The sequence below is a fragment of the Bombus bifarius genome, unplaced genomic scaffold (genome assembly GCF_011952205.1).
Source record: "Bombus bifarius isolate JDL3187 unplaced genomic scaffold, Bbif_JDL3187 scf7180000007992, whole genome shotgun sequence".
Lineage (NCBI taxonomy): Eukaryota > Metazoa > Arthropoda > Insecta > Hymenoptera > Apidae > Bombus > Bombus bifarius.
The window spans coordinates 2,390,170-2,409,970 of NW_022884373.1; the positions used below are offsets into that span (position 1 = coordinate 2,390,170).

General features: G+C 37.7%; 1 protein-coding gene across 6 annotated transcripts in view; it reads left to right on the forward strand.

The window, feature by feature from the left end:
• Window positions 1-19,801, forward strand: part of LOC117205792 (poly(rC)-binding protein 3) — a 179,481-nt gene that overhangs the window by 71,106 nt on the left and 88,574 nt on the right. For 4 of the 6 annotated variants that reach the window (XM_033444534.1, XM_033444535.1, XM_033444529.1 and 1 more), the window contains exon 1: window positions 11,266-11,456. The exons of 1 other annotated variant lie outside the window; for it this stretch is intronic. The gene's annotated coding sequence lies outside the window, so the exon portion shown is untranslated. Of the gene's footprint in view, window positions 1-11,265; window positions 11,457-11,687; window positions 11,836-19,801 lie in introns of those variants that run through there. One more of the 6 variants, XM_033444531.1, reaches the window with a different exon arrangement.

Here is a 19,801-nt window from a genome sequence, read left to right on the forward strand (position 1 = left end):
TGCCCGAGGCTCGCGTCTGGTGGTCATACCGTAGCGGTAATTACCAGGCGACCCCTCCAAATCTCGAACAACTCTCATTGTAGAATCAATTCATCGATTAATCGCAGAATCGGCAAACTTTATCATTCTTCTAGTAAACTGACGAATACGAAGAATACGCGTTCTAACTGGAATTCGACGTTACGAATCCGACAAAAATAGAATATTTATTTTACTTTAGAACAAAGAAATTTTTTCATCGCGTCTAACTAAAATAACACGCGAATCAAACTGCGCCGAGACATATACGTGAAATGCAATCCCCTTTTTAGCAACACTACGCTGCAAAACAAATACAATACGAAACATTCACGCAACAACTCAAACAAAAATGCACCGTGACGTTCTCAATTTCATTTCCATTTTCAATATCACATAGTCGTTTCATTTCGTGCCACTTAGACCAACAATTTCTCCTCGGCCGTTTCGCAAATCATCGAACGCACGACAAACTGCAACTAAACCGGAACAACTACGACCAAGGCAGATTCACACGTACGATGTGCTAAACGCATTCGCCCGATAACTCGGCGAGCGATGTCCGTTAAAACGCGGTGCACGGTTAAAGCCGCATAAACTGGCTCGATCGAAATTCACGTCGCCATCTTGTCGTCGCATTATCGGCCGTCAGTCTGATTTACCCGAGCTGTTCTAGCTGGAGGACCGTCCGAGCGAACAATACGGAAATTATAATCCACTTAACGAAGATATCCGTACTCGTTAGAATTTCATTAGAAGCATCTGCTTGAAGGGACACGTAGACGACGACGACGACGACGAAGACGACGACGACGAAGACGACAAGGACGACGATGTCTCCCCTGGGGTTGTTTCTAACGAGGCCTGATTAAACAAGCGATTACATGGTTGCCGGTCAAGGTGCCGGCGGACTGAGGCCGTGGAAGCCTTAAAACCGTGCAGAAGACGAAAAAAAAAAAAAAGAAAGAAGAGGAATGGGCGGAGGTAAAAAAGGGAAAGAAGCGCGGAGAACAATGGCTTCTGGATGAAAGAGTTTGCAGGCCTTGGGCCACGCGAAGCTTTTCTATTCTCTCCGCGTTTCTTTTACTCCACCTCTGTATGTCTCAATTTTTATGTATATCTCTCTGCCCGCGTGTGTGCTTCGTAGTGTCTGATATACTCGAAGCGTTCATAGATTTATTATATTAATTATATATAATATATATTATGTTATAGACATGTTTTTGTGGCGGAGTTGCTTGTGATCATCTTTTCTTCGTTCCTTAAGACTGTTATCTAACTGATTATAACGTGGATTATAGCATTGATGTTTGCCCCCTTTTTGCGACAAAGTTCCTTTTGTTATATTTCGTATATTTCTATTCCAAGTTGCTGCTAATTACTCGAAATAGGGTAATTGATAACTGTATGAACTTTCTTCGATTTTTATAATACCCTCGTCAATTTCCCCGTAAATTAAAAAACGGAAAGCTTTCGCGCCATTCGCTCGTTAAAGACCAAGTCTTTCGGTATCAATCGAATAACAAAGCGTGTAGCGTCAACGAGTCTTACTTCGCCCTTGTCGACCTGCTGGCATTTTTTTATCGGACGTATCCGGCAGGGAAACCCCAGTCCAACTCGAAATCTCGTCGCGGTCGCAGACGCCGCCTCATTTCCGTCAAGCTCTGAACGTCCTTCAGCGGATTTCTCTCTGTGAGGGGTCGTGGAACGAGGGGAGAGAAGCTTTGGCTCCGGCGGAACAGTCGTCGTGTCGGTTTCGTCGTCGTGACGCGGACTAGTGCGTGCACGAACGAGCACTCGTCGTGTCAGGGGTTGAACGAGAAAGAGAGAGACAGAATAGCAGAGCCGTCTGCGTTCGAGGGAGGAAATGGGGAGGAAAGGTGACGAGGTCGAGCTCCATTTCTGGCTTCTCAACCCCGTTCTCTCTCGGCCCTCTTCTCGCGGTCAAGTTGCGTGACGTCGGCAGTTGTCTCTCTCCCTCTCTCTCTCTCTCTCTTCCTCGTTCTCTCTTGCCTTTCGACGTGGGTCAGCTCGAACACCAAGGCTTGAAATTACTCAGCGAAAGGAAAGGCTGACTTCGGGATTCGATGCCGAGGTCTCGAGTCTTCTTCGTTTCTGCTGGCTGTTGGGATAGGTTTTGGAGGGTACGCTTCCGAGGGTTGTTAACCCTTTGTTTTAAGATTCTTTCACTCACTACGGTACGAATTGGGTGCTTGAGAAAGCGCAGGTACACTGTGATTGAGCTAGAGCCGCGATTTTCACGGACGTTTAAAACATTAAATACCTGGCTATTTACAGTGGCTAGGTATTTGCATGCCATTACACGTATTTGTGTAGTATTTATGTATCAGTTAATCGCATGCAAGAGCATTAAATTTCGTTTCCTCATATACAGTGGAGGTTCAAATTATTAGAGCCACCTACATGGATTGATGGTTTCACGTTAGAACAATCAGCTTTTAAATGGAAATCCAGTTGTCCTGAGTTCTTGTTACTCTTTTATGATGCAACGATGTCTCCAAATTGTAGATATATCTGGCCGAGGTTGTTTTATTATTCTCGTACCGTGACTCTAATAATTCGGTCATCCACTGTACCGCACTACTTTCGTACGATCACACAAATTTTACATCGTGAAAATGAAATGCAGGAAGCGATAGAAAAATGATCCAAAAATGGGGATTCGTAGAAAAAGTATTTACTTTTTGTAGCCACTTTTTCCTTGGATTGCCAAATGGAAACAACAGTCCGGTGTGAATGCCTTGTCTTGAGCCGGATATAATATGCTTTTTGGTGCGCCGCAGAATTTTAGTATAATTAGTTTACGTATGTCACGAGATGAAAAAGGTTAAAGATCGCTGAGACAGAATGTCGAAGCGCTATGCTTTGGTTCAGATTCGTTGTTTTATGTTTCTGTCTCAATTGGAATTCAGGAGATCGGTGCCACTGTCAATGATTAGCATTGAAATTGATAAATATAAATTATAATTGATACATACAGATATCATAGTTTGTAAGTTTTGAATTTAGAAAAGAAGTTATGCGTAATTTATTTAGGAGTTGCTCTTTTAATTGAAAAATTCTAGCATAACAGCAACGTTATAAACCTGAAATACAACTGGATTATTAAGAGTGTTTCTACGAAAGGAATTACTTTAATTCGTCTATTTTATACAACTCACAGTAAGAATAAAACTCCAACGACAAATTCCATTTTTTCAACTTGCTGATATTAGAGTTTCTAAAAATCCATACAACGGAGAATGCAATTTAAAATACCAATTCTAGTATTGAATTCTCGGCTTCGTCTTCGATTCATATAGAACATTTCCTTCTTCTGAGCCAGAGAGCGCAAATCGTTACTCCTCGAGGACGAGCTTCAAGAAGTCAATAAAGCGAGCGAGGGTCCTCGCTCGTATCCGTCGCGTACGCATAAAGAGACTATAACGAGACGGTGATAGGCACACGGAGAAATTGCATCTTCCCTCTGTAGCACTTTTTCCGTCGACAAACGTTGTTCGAACGATAAAGATTGAATCTCGTATCATTTCCATTCTAATCTTCCTAATTCTTCTTAAATGTCAGAGAAATATGAGTACAAATTCGACGTATTCTCGTTATTCTTATGTGATGTTGAACCAGTGTGCAGTTGGAGAAAAATCATAGTCACAGAATTTTCAGTCAAAGAAATTGATATTTTTATTCAGATAGAAGTTTAATAGGTGTAAAAGTGTTACGTAATGCAGATTTTAATATAAATTTCCTGAGAATTATAGTGGCGGGTAGAAGAAAGCTTAAAATTGATACTTAAAATTGATATTTATACTAAATATTTTCTACCATATTGATAACAATCGTCCATTCTATTTATTCGCTGCTCTTATTAAATATAATTGCTCTAATTAAATATAATCTTATTATATATAATTTTGTAAAATTATGGTGTCTGTTATACTTCTTATTTTATAAACTTTGTTTTGTCTACTATTGTATTTGGTCACACATACATCGCAGTAATGCTAGTTTATTTTACTACAAAATTTCTGAACTTTTGTTCGGTTTCATGTGACGCAAGGGAGGGAAAAGAAGGGAGTGAAATAGTAGACAATAATTTTGTAGTGCGCTGGCAAGCCTCGAATCAGGTTTAAACCCCAGGATTAGCATTCTTTCAACATACCACTGTGCCGCGGTTGAAGTTAGCCGAGCTTTAACGTAGATAATACAAGAACCAGCCCTTAATTTCAGTAATAACAGTAAACCTCGGAGGACGATAAAATGGCAGAATTCATCTTTACAGGAAATTCATTTATAAATTAATTTACGAATAGGTGCGATATTCGTTTAAAATTAACGCAATAGCGCCAATTATAAATAACAAGTGAAATCGATACTGCATGTAATTCAATTATTAACGCGGTGATTTAATTCGTTTTAATATAAAATAATATCGAAATAATCGCCGGTAATGTCCTTAGCATTTCTCACGTGATCATTGTCTCTTTGTGAAAATCCGCACGACTACATGCTTCAAATTGTTATTTTATTTTAATACGAATTAATGTACCGTGTGCCCCGCGGAAATTAATTTTCAAGGTTTCCAATGTCTAGATATAATATTTATCGTCGATGCGGCAAATTTATAACGTACACGTGTAACACGGCAGAACCAAGTTTTAAATTTATTTAATTTTCTTCTCGAAGTTGTTGTTGTTTTGCTTTTAAAATCTACAACGCGATATTGTTAAGTTATTAATAAATAACAAAACCGATCCAATTATCCATTTTCGCAAATACCTTGAACTTGCACAATTTTCATTTCGTCGAAATCGTACAAAATCAAACAAACACGACGGAGTTACGTCAATAGTACTATCTATGTGGACAATCGAAGTGATACAACATACGTGTCGGTAGAATGTGTCAACCCTAATCCAATGACCAGTTAGAAGCGAAAACATAAACTACTATACCTAAATTGCGAATATATTATATTCGTACTATTACGAACGTAATTTATAAAATCGAAAGTAGATTTGATCGTATTTTTACATCTTCAGATTCAGCCTAACGACGAAATCAAAGAGATTTCAATCTGACGAGGCAATTTGATTTAGTTGTTTTAGATATTAAAAACTATATAAAATATCCAAAATCCTATACTGTAGATAATAATAATAATTAGACAATAATTATATAATAGATAGATGTAATAATTATTTATAATAAATGTGCTAGACTTTGCAAATTTTCTATATCTTCAAATTCGTTCTAACGACCAAACGAAGAAGATTTCGATCTGGCAAGGGAATTAAATTAAATTTTTCAAATGTGTATATCTCGCACACGATAGTTTCTCGATCGTTTGGCGCGTTACTGGAAAATATAAGAAACGATACTGGAGATATACGTACGTTGCCAGTGGTTTCACCGATGACAACGCGTTCGATGGAGAACATCTCGAGAATTGTGTCGCCAAGCATAGATGTATCCCGGTTTCTAACCATTCAGAAAATGTTATACGTTTTACTGGATCCATGGCCATATTGCGACAGCCTCCTGCTTCGATTCCGTCGAAACGACGCGACGTGTGTCTGTTCGATACGCTACAACCGTCCGCGATTTTTCAGTATATGGAACGACCGAGGGGGAGAGAGATACCGCAGCTACTCTCTGAATCTCCGCCATTTTAATTGTATTGGTTTACTGGGAAAGTTTGTAACAATCAACAATTCATATATTGTCGATATATTTTATTGTATATATCGTGGAATTGGAGGATGATCATTTGCTGTGAATAGAATACGCTCGCATCAATTTATATTTTACGTGTTTGTGTAAATTTATATTTTTGCGAATATTGTAAAGCGAATGAAATTCAACACCCGAAAAAGTAGTTGTGTAACTTGTAGTTTATTTTGGATATTTTATATATTCTTGGATTTTTTAATTGTCCGTCATTCAGTATATTTATTTATTAAAGTTTGACACATCAAGATCCTTGGTTACAATAATAAATAATCTTTGCGCCAGTAAATTATTATTATTACCTGTAACAACGTTAATAACGTTTACTATCAATCATCTCGTGCAACATTTTACCACTGAACGCAAATAAATTATTACGAATGCTTTTAATAACGTCACATGCATCATTATTCTTGGTAATCTGGTAAAGTACAATTCTTGATCGATGGATATTAACATATCGTTAAATTACGCCTTACATTCAAGTTTGAAGTGCGTATGCTATATTCGCTCAAGTACTTTTTAATGAGCTCTTCCGGCTGTTTAATGAGAAAAATAAAGAAACGTTCGCAAATTATTGTTGAATGGACATTCTTTATTGCCAATTATTTTCAAGTAATTGCTTCTCAATGTTTTATTAACATGTTCGGGTCCTTGGTAATCAAAAAATCCTTGTTAACCACTTATCATGTTACGTTGTAAATATTATCACTTATCGGACACGTGTAATCGCAGGAATATTAAAAATGACATTTATTTAAAAGGTTACTTGAGCATCGATACATTATCGTTGTATCGCAGTGCGACCTTACTATGCAAACTTTCGCCATGAAAATTCCTCCATCGTATCTGTCAACTTAAATTTCTAGCATCATTATACATAGTTAGCGATCTAGTTACAAACGAGGACCGATATAAAAATCGTCACATTCTTTAATTTTATGTATGAAGGAAGTGAGTAAGTATGCAAGGTACAAAAATGAACTTGGTATAATATTGACTTGCCTACAAACTTGCCTATGTTTTTACTGCTAATTTGTATTCCTACACACTTCATATCTTTCCCATCAATCTTCGATCTACGTAACATATATGTATGAAAGTTTCTGAATAAATTTCGTGCCGTCAAAGTGTATACTCACACTAGACTCTCTCTCTTTCTCTGTCTCTCTTTCTCTCTCTCTCTCTCTCTCTCTATAGATTATGTTACATTTTCCCAGCGTATAGCCGCCGAGTTAATGCCACGTATTTTCATCGCCACAGTTTAACGCGTTTGACAAGCCCCAGAAACCATCGTCATCAACAAACCACCGTTTCTTCCACGGTACATTTATTTAATCAGCGTACTTGCGCGCGTTTCGTTCAGCTTGAACGCTGATTTCAGTTGTGTACAGAGACTTAAAGCGGCAGTATATTCATCGTCGCCGAGAAAAGTACTTCCTAATGAGCTCGCTCTTTTGCAGTCGGAGCAGAGAAAGCGGGAGGTGGCGGTTGCCGTTGGTCCTCGAGCGTGGTTCCATTGGCCATTGCAAACTGAATTGCCGATAATTGCTTTCCGCACCGCCTAAAATGATAATTAAATTCCTGGTCGCGCTATTACCCATGGCAAGCCATTGTCGTCATAATGGCCTTTCATGGAGCAGCGTAAGGGAATCGTAGCTACATTTAAGGATGTTCTGCAAACAACATCACCCCTGGCCCCCTCCCCTTTTTGCTAATGAACAAAATGGATACTCTCTTCTCCAGGGCGACGCCGGAACGCGTAAAGTAACGTTTAATTAATCGCGCATTTATTGCACGCGTTTTGCACGCTCGACCTCAAATAGCCTGGCCACGGGCGTTTATAGCGAACAGTTGCGCCATACGTTGAAAATTATGAGCCGCCCGAGTACCCGGAATATGGCCGATGTGACAGATTCTGTCAAGCTCGAAAGAAGCGTCGAAATGCACGAGTTTTGATAGCAATTTTGTCATCCGGAACCTCTTGCAGGCTAATTATACGTTATCATAGTCACAAGTTACAAGCTACGTTTGACGAGTTACGTAATGAAACGAGTAGCAAGTTTCATAATGAAGCAAGTAGAGCTCTGCGAGTGAATTTTGTAAATTGAATGAAAGGTGGTGATCCTGTTCGAGGGAAAATTTATAAAAAACGCTTCTAGCCTACAATTCGCCGTTAACATGCTTTTACGTAAAGCTATAACAAGATATAACGCGAACAGAAGTACGTCAATAAAATGGGAGTAAAAATCTTTCAAGTAGAATGATCGTTCGAGTGACTATTTATTAGGATAAAATATCGTATTGAATAAGAACAAAGTTATTAGAATAATAATGATATATTTGAATAATAATTAAACTATGAGGCTAATTCATTCGCTAAATCGGATTCCACTTTATGAATAAACGTGGAACGAGATACACTGAACAACAATTGCTATACAGTTGAAATAACATCGAGGAACGAGTAAAAATTGAAATTCTTTCCCAATAAAGATATTCGATACTTACTTCGTTAAAACGTACTGCATACTAAAATATCTAAAACGAATAAAAAAAAAGAAAGAGAGAGAGAGAGAGAGAATAATAAAACCCTTTAATAAAAATCCCGATAAAAATCTCATTTAAACTACTATATATTTTGAAAGTGTTAAAGCTCACTGTAACGTGCGACTAAAATCCCCCCATAAAATACCACGGACCTCTCTCTGCAAACTGCTTCTACGACAAGAATAACAGCATTTCGCGAAGCGAGAAGCGGTTCCGCAATCGGACTTATTATTTTACCCGCTCATCGAAGAATTTGTGCTCGAGCGGTCCTCGATCGGTGGAAGCTCGTGAAACAAACGTTTCCTCGAAAGGAGTCGGAGGGAAAATTCACTCAGCAAATCGTGCAAAGTGTTTACCAGGGACGATTGGTCCTTGCCGGATAGAAACGCAGCGGCTAAGGGTCGCAAACCCTCGGCAGACTCCGCGCGCGTTGTTATTGTTCAACAAGCTTATCGATTTGTCACCAGTGGCCCTTCCCATTATATCCTGTAAACTTGACGTATAAACGGCCATTCTCTCGCGTTCTATTACGTGACCGTCGAGCCAGGATAAAGAGAAAGGATCCCTCTTAATCGCTGAAACGCGATACAACGCGCAGCTACGCGGCCGACTTGCGACGCGCGATACGAGCATTGTGAATCGCAAGGAATTGTTCGGCTCGCGAGTTCATTTCCATTGACATTGTGCTTGCTCAGAGGAAACGCGTCCCCTTCTGTATCGATCATGGGACGATTCAATGAAAACGGGATGTTTGATGCTTTAAAGCGAGATTTAGTATGCGTTACTCTTGCGTTAACTTCGAACGAGTTGTTTGGTTATATATACATATGTATCTTGCTATGAGAAAAGGGAGTCATTGCTAAAAGGTCAATCTGCCATGAATTGGTTCTTTAAGTGATACTGCGAAGTAGCTATGAATATAATAACAATTGTCCTGCATAATATGTAAATTAACGTGAATTCAGGTTTTATATAATACTAAGAAGAACGATATTTTTAGTAATAAGTTATGTGCGATACTAAAACGTTTATAAAAATTCTAAGCCAAATCCTATTTCGATACCGCCAGGCTAAAGTGAAACTATCTATGAAGAAGAATGACAGAGTAAAATAGGAGAATCATGAGAAGGAAAAACGGAAAGTTATTAAGCGATCTGTTTTCTATAAGCCGATCTCACGATTGGAAGATCCTATTATACCAGTCGCGTGGTTATAGCGTGGACAAAATAATAAAATTACCATTTCTCTTCCTGTATCTATATCAGAAATAACTTAAACAATTAAGATATATCAAAAAAAGCCAATCAATATTTTCAAGTTTATTTGATTACTATCTATCTACACGTGATTGCCCGAAACAAACTGCAGAACCTAAAACACCCAAATTGATTGAGCAATCAATTCCAAAAATAGTTAGCCGCTCACTACGAACTTCCAGGTCGCTGACAGTCGAAAACAAAAAAGAACAGCCATGAAATACGACGTCACGGTTGGTCTGGACGTGCCAGGTCAAGATTTCTCATTCATCTTCGACCATTCTGTCTGAATGGTCACGTGTTCCCACCTTTCATTATCAGCTTCGATTCGACAACGTACAACACTTTCGATGAACGAAAGAAAGCTGAATGGCGACGAAAATTGTATCGTGTGCCGAATACAACGATCAATTGTGTTTCGATCGGCAAATCAATCAGTTGTACAGAGATCGCGGTACGATTAGCGGTAACTAATAATTCAACGAAACGATTTTCCACGGTGATTGTTCGTAGATGAGATTTACAATAATTATTATGGACATTGATTCGTGTCGATTATCGTAGACGTTGATTTTCGGTGGAATTGCACACCGTTGCAATTACACGGTGAAATTAACGCCATAGAGGTGCAATTTTAATATCATCTGTATTGACAATGCATCGCAAATAGAACTGGACCGCCCGTTTGCTTCTATGTTTATTTGAATGCGTTATATTATGTTATGCGATACAGGAATATGGAAGGCGATCCACTTTTCACTGTTAGCGAAAGAGTATAACAAACAGTGAGCAACACTCTGATATCTGCATGCTATCGATTATTGTCTTCGATTTAAACAATGTTACCAAACTACGTGATCCGTGAATTTTGCAGGAATAGCTTGGAATGGATAAAGTGTTTCCTCTTTGCTTTTTAAGTAATGAACGTATCGAAATGGGAGGAAATATATGTTAAATAAATTGTTGTTCATGGCATGGAATACTTATAAATGGTACATGAAATTTCACTCGCGCAATGTTTCTAGCAAACATCGTTCCATAAAAAAGATACGGTTTGAGCTTCTCTTAATACATCTTCAAAAAACAGGAAACAATTCTTGCTGTGATTTATAACAATTTATTCTAATTTAATTAATATAGAACAGAAGAATATAGAAGTATAAATTTGTTTTTAATATTTTCATACATACAGTTGTTGTAAACATCTTTTATGAATAAATTATTTTACTACATTTAAATTTCATCGACATAACAGTGTTGATCGTGTCGCAACAATAATAATAGAGCTGCAATAAGTTCCATATAATATACATAATACTTTCGTAAGTCTTCTTCATAATAAATATTTAAATACTTTCACGAACCACTGTATGCGCAATAACTTTATGATATAGAACATGAATTTAATTTAATTCCCCACTTCAACCAAAGATTTGAGTCAACAGAATGATTCAATACCACACACTGTTGTCGTAATGCGTTATAATTTGACATAATAGTGTCCTGGCTATAACCAGCTAAAAGAATCAACGTTCGAATTTAGCGCGCGCTGTAGAGGCAAGCGGCAAAGCTGTCGCGCTATTGGCCAGCCAATGGCGTGGCGGTGTTGCGCATAATACCGACAGATGTCGCTTGGTGGCGCTGATATCGCACAGCGAACACGCAGCAGCGGCGCGCACAGCGCCGCGCATCGACGGAATAGAGCGAGACCGGACGTGAGAGAGAACGAGGCAGACTCGTTCGCGTTCCGCCGAGGTGGTGCAGTTTTCCAGTGTCGCGTAGAGTGTAGTGTTTTTCTTCCTTTCCCCCGTTTCCGAGCATCGAGTGTTGTGTGCGTCACGGTGAGGCAAAGCAGACCCATCCTCCATGATCGAGGAGTGCATTTAGGTAATTAGAATTTTCTCATACGGCCGCGCCCCATTAAAATGCGATCCTCGTTCCCATCGGGACGCCTCGCAACGAGGAACCGACTACGGTGCGCCACCATAGCGCACACGCCGTGCCGGTGTTATTACCAGTCCGCTACGTTTCTTCGAAATTAGTTGAAAAATTACGTGCTAGACTATGTCGCGGCGAGTGTTTCGTGAATAATCACGATCGTCGTTTTTTACCTCGTAGATCGTGTGTGTTCGCGGTATCGTACGCAAGGTGTGCACGGATGTAAAAAAAAAAAGCACGGTGCCGCCGGGAGGGAGACGACAATTTGCAGCGTGGTGTGACGCCGCGTCAATGTCGATTCGTGTTGTTCGAAACGGTCGTTCCGAAGGTTCGTAAGCAAAACGGAGTATGTATATACACGCGGCTCTCTCCCTTTTTTCTTCGCTGTGCGCGCGGACAACGTGTGTTACGTAGAGATACGAAAATAATGGTGCGCTCTCTATGTACTATCTTATCGCCGAGCTCGACAGTGGCAGTGAAACAGTGTTTTCGTTGGCCCCGCGTGTATCGCCTTATTTTCTTTCTTTTCGTATATATTTCAGTATGTATATAACGTTGATAGCCAACACGACAATCGTAATTTGATCACGACACATGTAACGTAAAGGCGAACACACACACACAGCGTGGAAGATAGGAAGCTGGTGCTGGCAAATCGAACGATCGGTTCTTTTCCCCCCTACTCCGGATATTAACGAAAGAGGGAGAGGAGAAATACAGAGCGAGATACGTAGAGAATGAATGGCACTGTGTGTGTACGTGTCTACGTGAGCATGTAAGAGAGATAGACAGTCCTAGGCTCGCCATTGGTTTTCTCCCGTGACTGTACCGCTTCTGGTCGTCGACTTGTATCTGCGTACCTTTTTCCACGCACTCGATGCGCGCCACATATGTATATACTGCACCGCGTGCTACTGTCTCTCCGAAACAATGCTGGTTTTCGCTCCACGCTTTCGGTACCGAAAGTGAACGATATCATTAATAACCGTAAAAGTCTTTAAACGTGCTCTTCTGGTAAACAATTTCAACAATTACATATGTTTTTACACATATTACGGTTTGAACATTAATTTTCGTCTAATTGGATTTCATACAATAATTATATGTACATCGCGATGATAAACGTTTATCGTTGTATGAATGCTAAACGATGTTTTAATTAGCCATATTTAATTTTCACGCTCATGGAAGAAATAGTACGTATAACATACGTTTACCTGCAAAATGGCATCGTAACGAGGAACGTTTTTATTTCTTTTTTTTTTTTTTTTCTATATTACGGTTTATCTTCGAAATTCATAGTGCACAAATCACGAGTTAAGCGGAATAACTATCGCGGTGTAAAACTCGTTGGGCGTTGCATTTATGGAAAAGCCGGTTCGCGTGTTATATAAAGACTCTCGGTTCGTTTGTAGTGCGAATCAACTGTCGGTGAAAGAGGGAATTTTGCACGAATCAGTGATAAATTGACTCTAGCTTCGTTTCTTTTTGTAACATTAGAATATTCGAATTTCTCATTGTGACTCATAAACGTTAAACATTAAATTCTTAAACATTATTTAATACAAAAGAAAACAGAATGATAACTCTGCCGTTCGCCTAAAGTTTTCTTCAAGTTTGTTTCTTGGGGATATGGCCCGGTGAAGGAAAAAATGAAATTTTGAGAATATTATAATACTTGTATGAGTAATATTATTTGTTATATATATGTAGAATAAAAATCCTTTTATCTATTGACAAATATAACATCCTTTGATAATGGTATCGAATCAAGAAAATACTAATCACTCCAATAGTCGATTATAAAAGGGGTAAATTGTAAAGTCATACTAAGGTACATTTGACATGTTGCTGCCTATAGTATAACGATATTAACAATAATTTTTCCAAATTTTTAAATAACTTCATTTATTCAGGAATGTAAGATACATTAAAGATAGACGTAAAATTTAAAAATAAAACGTCCATTGCAATTGTACCTTTAATTTCGTATCCCACAGAAAAGAACAACAGGGTTAAACGAATCTGCAAAAATTCACCGTAATAAACTCCATAAATTGAAAATAAGAACTGATGACGTTACACTGCTTTTTTTTCTTATTTTCAAATTTACTTATCGCGTATTGCGATTCATAACTACGACAATCGCGTACAAGCAGTCGTTCAGTAGTGGAGCAAACGTGTAGATTAACAAATGGTGACGATTCCACGCACCGGATCCTTGCGGATTATGGACGAATAGTGTGATTGCACGAAATTAGTCGCAGCGGATCGTCCGTGAACGTTATGCAATGTCTGGTGCAACGACCTGCGTTACATTGGAAAAACGAGGGTTTTACGGGCAAAGCGGGAAGAGTCTATCGCGCAAGGATCGGGCGCGTGTTCGCCGGTTTCAAACGATTGGACCATTCGCGTTCGTTAAGTCGCACACAAGCAAAACGCGCGTGCGTATAACGGAACGCAGATTGCACTAAATTCCACAGTCCAATTGCATTGCGGACAGCAGCAGAGCGAAACGGTCACAGTCGCCCCAGTGTATAGACGCGTGGTCGATTAGAAAGACAGCGAAGGCTAAATATAGTGCGTTCGCGTTAACAGAGAGCTTTTCAATTTGTTAGTTGGATATACATCCCCCGTTCATGAGCATCGGAACATTTCTGTGTTTCGTTCAACACGTGGTAATTGGTTCAAATTGGTTCGACGGAATGATTAATCAATCACATTGTTAAGTTCACAGTGACTGATGAAAGTATTGAAACATTTGTAGATACATTTAATGAACATTATGTGTTTTATTGCGTTTAATTCCTCTCTCGTTCATTTTATTCACAGTTTTCCTTGGCGAGATAGTCAATTAATTTAGAGTACTTATGTAGTAAATAGCATATCAGGTTTCTTTTAACGTTTCTTTTAACGTTTTTTTTATTCTGCACGTTACGCGAAACATTCTGAAATTTCATTAGAATTGTAACGAACCTGTATCTCCATTATGGTAGACATATATATATATGTCTGTCGTAGACATATGTACATAGAGATATAGAGAAACGATACACGTGGTATGATAATAATAATGACAAGAAACAGATAATATTTATTACCCGTGTTTATAAATACAAAGAGCAGTGAAAAAAGTAGTCCTTTAAGTCGAAACTTACAGTTAGTACACGTGTACTTCAGACTAATTTTCAAAATCGTTTGTTTCGAAAAATTTTCTTTCCCCGTTTCCCATTTATTTTTTCACGAGGAATCGCTCCATACTCGGCTGTACCATTAATTACTAGATACCCTGTATATCTCGCGATGAGTCGTCGTCATTAGGGTCTATGGTACTTTACCTGTTCTGCAGATCTTTTTATGAATAAGAGTTTGAAATGAAAGTTGGACCGAGGACGTATTTTCATTAATCAAGTCTTCGTATTGAAAAGGTGGTGGGCAAATTAGGGGAGAGACACGATATTTATGACACGAGTGGTTGATTCGTTGTCACGTCTCGAATTATTCAAATCGCATATTTATTTACTTTAGCCATTCAATTTTTATTCTTCTCTTTTTCAATCTGGTTACCTCTTATTTCTCTTGGAAATTAATCTCGATGTGATTATAAAGTTAAATTGAGTTGCTTCAATTTTTTTCTCATCTCTTTTTCTTAATTGCACTCGTATTGCCGGAGAGAATATGTACTTGTCAAAGACAGGTCTTTTGAAATTTTGTTTTTAATTTGAGTAACGAATATCAGATAGATAGAAGTTTATTGTTTCAAAGTTATTTCGCTATGAATCAAATGGTGCCTAATTTTTTTATTCTTTTGTCGTTTATCTTCTTGTTCATAATTTTCGTTGAAAAGGTAGGAAATTAATTTCAAATAATTGTGAAATAAATATATTATAGTGTATCAAGTTCGTCTTAAGGTTTCTTTGATTAATTAACTGCCGCACGGACGTTCATTAAATATAGTTTAACTTAAATATTTTCGATTAACGCGTACATTGTACAATCGTTCGTTATCGTACAACAGATGCATTGTTATCGACGATCGATAAGAATCGAATAATCTACTGTCCTGATCTAGCAAAAACTCGTTTATGCACATGGTAGTTAGGATCTAACGAGCAAAAATACTTGTCTTTAATCCACGTTTGCATGTTTTTATCTGCGTAGCAGCGTCAGTGCCATCTGTCAACGACACGGAAAATTTATTGAATCGAAAAAAGCCGTATCGTTCGACACATCAATATTACATTATCCACGCTTGTTCGAATCGTTGCTCCAAGTTTCATTGATCACGAGGGATATGTTGTAACCAAAGAATGAGCGTGCAGTAAATGTCATGTAACGCGCAGTAAATGCGTGTTGGTACAATGATTTTCAATTATTAAATGCTTTAAAGCAGTGTTGGAAATAAAAATAATTTCAGGAAAAATTGTGAGACACAGTTTTAGGATATAGAATGTAAAATATTGAAAACAGAAAGCGAGCACGTGTAGTGCGTTAAACTCAACATTAAATAGCCTGCAATAAACATGTAAAAGATGCAAGCTTGCAATAATTTCGAAATTTCACGTTGCAAACAATTACGGATTTCAGCGAAGGGCATCGAAAGTCCTGACATATTTAAAATGTTTCGTGCTTGTAATATTTCTTTTCTCAAGTGAAATTGCTTTAACAAGAGTTTATTTGATAATAATTCGTTGCAACATGTCTCTCGAATTACTCCAATCAACGTATATATTAGCCGTGTTAAGTCGTATTAAAGATATTTTACGTTTTCTGTAAAATCTCCTCCGTCGATTCGAATTTGGCGCGCTTAGTATCAACCAATATTTCCTATTTGCCATATTCCCAAGCGACGTCCATTTCATTAACCATTTTTGCCCGGAATCTCATTAGATGAGAACACACGTTAAAATCGAGATGCGATCTCATTGAAAAGATCTTGTGTCGGTGCGGGCTGTATAGCCGACGGAAAAGTGGAGCATCGGTCAATATTACGCGCGCGCAAGTAATATCGCGTAACGTGTACACCGCCTTATTGCGCGAAAATCCTCGGTTTGTCGTTAAAAAAAAAAAAGATATGGAATACCGTTCTCCGGATCGATATATCGAGGCGACGACGTTGAGAAAAAGGCTTGACCGAGATATAACCGTGACTCTTAGCTCATATGATCGCGTGCAAAGAGACCAGTGTCTCTTTGTCGAGGCAAAGTGTTTTCGCTACGTGTGTACTGTACACGACACGCTGCAGTCGGACGTGCCAAGCGCGTTCGCAACGAACAGAGCAAGAAACCTGTCTGACGCACTTTTAGCAGCGCGCGCGCGGCCCATGATGCGATGGAGTGGGGGGTGTCGAGCCAGGGGCGCAGCATTGAACGCGGGAACCCTTTCCGTTATTAGAGAACGTTGAATCAAGCTCGACCGGTTTCCGTGTGTACTGGGTGATTCATTAGAAACGGATCAACGGTCGTTTCGTTTGTGTCGTTAGAAATAAGGCGGGAAAATAGTTTCAGGCGTTGAGCGAGGGAATGATTGTTTGGGCAGAATGAAGCCTAAAGGGAACCTAAACTTTAGAAAGAATAAAGTTCTTTATTCCTATATGACGGATAAAATTTTATGTGCGTTGTAATTTAGATTTATTTTGTCTTCTGTACTGGAGCGGAGGGTCAGTTACGTGTGAATAGGAATTTGAATAGCTCTTTTTCGTTGTTGCGTTAGAATAAAGTGTGAAGCTTCAAACCTCGAGCGAAGGACTGATTGATTGTTTAGGCAGAATGAAGACTAAAGGGAATCTAAACTTTAAGAAAAATGAAATTCCATGTGAGGGATAAGTTTTCATGCGCGTTTAAATTTAGGTTTAATTTGTCTTCTTTACTTGAGTGAAAGAACAACTATGAGAGAACAGAAATTCGGATGGTCCTTTTTTCTTGTTTCCTGTTTCCTGTTTTTTTTCTTTTTTTGTAAATGTTCCTTGGGAATTAATAAAGTATGTGTGATTATTATGTAGAGCGTCTTATTTTCTAATAAAGTGATTTTTTTGTCAGATTTGTTTCACTTCTATAGTATCACGTTTTTGTAGCGATACTACTAAATGATAAGAAATTTCGGTCTGATCAGTCATTATGTTAATAGTATCATAAGTGTAAAGATGTGTAGCCACTGTATATAGACTTTGCTATTTTTAATTTAAATTCGTCTCTCTCTTTATACTATGTCAAAAACATTGCGAATGATTCTAACGCTATTGTAAAGTAAATTCAATTGGAGTAATTTCATTTATTTGATAATTTCAATCTGACCAATATTTTTATCGTACTTTCTTTTGAGATCATTTACCTGACAGATTATTTACATATTTGCAAGTTAGAATAATTATTACCACGAGAACATCACGCTTTATAATAGAGTTAGAAATGATAATTTATGGATAGACTCTTAATCGAAGAGCACTTTATCCATTTGTACAGTGTCCAGTTAACAATTTGAGCAATCTGGCAGTTATATATTAAATACCGCAAGTGACGATAAATCGTGAATATCCGAGTCGATAAAATATATCTTTATATACTAAATGACGGTTACGATATGCACAATCTCTGAAATTTCCATATGGCAAATAAAAATAACAACGATATTAGTTAAATCTACGAATTATTGCTCATTCGCTGGTTTCTCGGTAATCGATCCTCGTTGACGTAATCGAGTAATTAGAAAATGAATAAATGAAAAATCCAATCTTGGAAATCCACTATCAACACGCATGATAGCATCTCGTTGATGATAGGTGAATCTTTATTGGAAATTAATCTTTAATGTATACATAGTTTCATTAAAAAAGATAGCATCTAGACATTTTCAATTTTATTCGTACGTCTTTCTCATATTTTATGTTCATTACAATAGCAACGTTTAAAATTTAATATAGTTGACATAATATAATTATTGTAGATACCTAAGATACCTACATATATACGATATAAATATACATACATTTGATACATTATTCATTGTATACGTGCATCATGAGTCAGCTTTAATGAATTATACTTTACGATTATACTTTACAATTTCACGATGAATATATCGGAGAGCTCAACAGTTCAAACAATAATCTAAATTACTAATAGGCAATTGTTTTGACACAGGGTGGAGAAATTGGAAACGCAGGATTTTTTTAAATATTTGTTGTTGCTTTAGAATTATTATACCTCGCCATGTCTATTTAATGCAAACTTACAAACGTTTGAAAATATTGAATATTCTGTAAAATTTTACTGACTATTCCCAGGTAGAAACAAATTCCATTTTACGGCCGATCATTGTGATTCAGCACTGTAAACAATAGAAGTAAATACCAGGGTCAGATTACTGTTAGAACAATTTGTCAGAAAGGAAACCTTCCTTCAGCGCGGAGGAAAAACGTTTCGGTATTTCCGTCTTTGTAAATGCAGGTACCGAGCTTAGTGCTTCGTCACTTAAAATGGCAATCAAATTTTATCCGAGAATTTAGACATCTGTACCGTTTGTCACGAATTTATTGGTATCTTAACACAAGAATGAAGAAATGAACCTTAGTGTAAAATTTCTCCTTCAAGCACGCTAATAACAATAAATGGAAAAATTCCGAAAGTTTTATTTGGAAAGGAAATGGAGCGAAGCGAAACGGTTAGAAAGTTAAATGGAAATAACAGTTCTTGAACAAATATCTATGGAAATGTGCTCTTCTGTCAAAAGAGCACCAAGCAATTACAGTTGTTTTCTTTCAATGGTAATATTGGTTGCATGACGCTTCGCTTGATGATATCTTCAATTCTAATGAAATAGCATAAATTTCGTTTCACTATGTATTTACCGTGTATCGAAGCTGGATTGTCCTTCGGAATGGCTACTGTAGTTCCTTTCTCTGTGTCATGGTTGCTGTTGATCCAATTTGTAACCGATGCTAAATTTGTTCAAGTGTCGCTGTTAGTATTAGCTCGTTTGAAAAATTGCATCGTTTTGTGTTTTATTTTTGTCGTGTAGTCGAGTAGGAAATCTATTTAATTAATGTTCGTAAAATAGTCTTTTGAAGTTTAAGATTATTCTAAGCTCTACTGGATTATAAAATTAGATTGTTTAAGATAGTTTAATACAGAGAATATAATTTACTTAACCGAGCGTTCATGAAATGATCTATAGCTAAGAATTATTCAACATCATACCTATTGTAATATCATTTCACCTTTTCAAAAGTATTTTTAATATTTTTAATATCGTTTGAGATGATAAAATAATATTTAATATACCGTCTAAAATAGTCT